The sequence below is a fragment of the Humulus lupulus genome, chromosome 4 (assembly GCF_963169125.1).
Source record: "Humulus lupulus chromosome 4, drHumLupu1.1, whole genome shotgun sequence".
NCBI lineage: Eukaryota > Viridiplantae > Streptophyta > Magnoliopsida > Rosales > Cannabaceae > Humulus > Humulus lupulus.
Window position 1 is genome coordinate 86,529,657 of NC_084796.1, and position 2,826 is coordinate 86,532,482.

General features: G+C 34.7%; 1 non-coding gene across 1 annotated transcript; it reads right to left on the reverse strand.

Annotated features, from left to right (window-relative positions):
• Positions 1–2,316: 2,316 nt before the first annotated feature.
• Positions 2,317–2,423, reverse strand: LOC133833366 (small nucleolar RNA R71). Its single transcript, XR_009892747.1, has one exon. It is a non-coding gene; the product is annotated as a small nucleolar RNA R71 (small nucleolar RNA).
• Between the last annotated feature and the right edge of the window lie 403 nt (positions 2,424–2,826).

A 2,826-nucleotide genomic window follows, 5' to 3' on the forward strand; every position in this document is an offset into this window, starting at 1 on the left:
TTACACAGCTGTATATGAGAATTATCAATAATTTTATATATTTTTTTAGAATGAAAGTTCATGAGCCACTTGTCACAACCTGACATAAAGTACAAGCATCCTACTATTACTACCAACTCATTGGAAGTAGGAGAAGAGTGGATCTCGTCTTGATAACTCTAAAACATAGAATTTTTATTTGAGATTTTTAACCTAAAAATCTAATTGAAGTAGAGTGATTTGTGTTCTTAGTGTGTTGTTTTAGTCATTTTTTCTATTAATTTTGTTTGTGAATTTTATTTTAATCAATGATAAATGTTGTTGGAAAATAATTGGATTAAGAGCTAAAAAGCGTGATATCTATTTTGAAGGCCAAAATGAATGGATGCTTGGAAAGATTAGTGGAAATGTGTAAAGATAACATCTTGAAGCTGAAATCCTAAAATTTTGTTGCAACATCATTTCAACTTTGTTGCAGAAAAGTGTACATAGTCAGCAGCTTAAGTTATGCATACCTGGCAACTCATTAAATGAGTTAGAATGGTCTATTGAGGTGGGAGGATGAGTGGGATATTAGCTGAATTTTATGGAAAAAGAGGGGGTCCCGACGTGGAGAGAGAAATGAAAGGGATTTTACCCATTTTGGGAACCCTAAAATCATACCCATTGTCTTCAACTTTTGGCAGCCACCCATTTACACCATTGGAGGCCATTTTTTGGAACTTTTGAAAGGGAAGCACCAAGGAGAAAGAGGAAGAATGTGGGAGAAGAGAAGAGAAGGAGGAGGAGATCTCTCTATCATTTTGGGCTAGATTTTCTTTACTCTTTTCCTATATTACATTTCAATCTATTCTCTTATCTTGAACTCATAGAGTAATGTTGTTGATATTTTGTGGTTATTTTTGTAATTTGATAACGAACTAATTTCTTGAAAGAAAAGCGTACTGATGAACCTTAATTTGTAGTGAACCTTGACTTGTTGACTCTACTTGATGCAAAGTATTTCTTGTTCAATTGAGCTATGCTTATTGTTAGAGAGTGATCAACTTGCGTGGGATACAAGCAAATTTGAGTTCCAGAAGGGTTTAGATTAGTGGATAGGCTTAGTTGATGCACGTTGATATCTATGTTGTTGATTAGTGGGTAATTTAGGGATATTTTATTCACCATGCAAACTTGAAAGATTGATGTTTGAATTTATGTTCTTAAAATTGAATTTAGCATAGGAATATGTGATTTGATTGCTGGAACTTTAACATGAGCATTTGGGAAAATGGCATGTGCATTGGTTAGGGAATCCTAGTTACAAGATTACTTTGTTGGAACTTTGCTGCAACAAAAACAAGGTTGAACTAAAAATTAGGGGGAATTGATATTCCTAGCTACTTCCATTTATTCATTTAAAAATAGACTACTCCCTTGATTAAACTTTTATTGCTTATTTTATTTTTTCTAAATTAGTTTTTATATCTTAATTAATTAAATCATTTCAAATTGTTTGCAACCCAAATTGTCTAGAGTTGATTATTATAATATTTAGCTTAAAGAAATCCTTGCGGAAATGATTAAAATACTTATCACTATATTACTTGCTTGACGATTAGGTACACTTGCATATCATAAAAGAAAAATCGCAACAAGTTTTTGGCGCCATTGTCAAGGATTGTTTAAAGTCATTTATTGTGAAAATCAATTATCTTGCAATTTGGTTTAATTTTCTTTTTGTGATAACTTAGGTGATTCTTCTATATAATCAAGTTCAACCAATTTATGAACAAGGATCAAGACCCTGAACTACTTCTTCTTGATTCAGAAATTGAACGTACAGTCAGACAAAGACAAAGAGAATAAAGATCCCAAGAGGAAGTAGAAGTGATGGATGCTGAGCAAGACGCTAAAGAGGAAGTAGCTCAAGGAGGAGAAATTGCTAATAATGGGCAAAATGTTGCTATTGCAGCTGATGACCAAGACTGTGCCACTAGGCAATACGTTCTCTCCCTCTTCAATGATCTCAATCCGGGCATTATGAGACTAGAAATTTAGGCTGCATAGTTTGAGTTGAAGCTAGTTATGTTCCAAATGCTTCAAACTATGGGCCAATTAAGTGGGATGCCGACAAAAGATCTTCACCTACATCTTCGCTTATTCATGGAAGTGAGTGACTCTTTCCAACTGCCAGGAGATACAGATGATGCATTGAGATTGAAGTTATTTCCATACTCTTTGAGAGATAGAGAAAGGGCTTGGTTGAAATCCCTCCCATCAGATTTAGTGACTACTTGGCAAGAATTGGCCGAGCGATTCTTGATGAAATACTTCCCTCCCACCAAGAATGTCAAGCTTCGAAATGAGATCACTTCTTTCCAACAACTAGATGACGAGTCTTTATAAGAAGCATTGGATTGGTTCAAAGAGTTACTAAGCAAATGCCCTCATCATGGCACTCCTCATTGCATCCAAATGGATACCTTCTACAATGGTCTCAATGCTCATACAAGAATGATGGTTAATGCTTCGGCAAATGGGGCACTTTTGCCCAAGTCATACAATGAAGCTTATGAAATTATAAACAAGATCTCTAACAATAACTATCAATGGCCAACTACTAGAGCACCTATGGGGAGGAAAATGGTTAATGTTAGTGAGGTTTGATGCACTTACTTCATTGGTGGCCCAAGTTTCTTCTATATCGAATGTTCTTAGGAACATGAGTGTGGGTATGTGTAACATCCCAAAATCTCTAATATAATTAAGTGTATGGATCAGCATGACGAAAGGACATGTGGGTTAATTATGTACTGATTAATTATATTATGTGATTTATATGCTTATGTAATTGAGTATGCA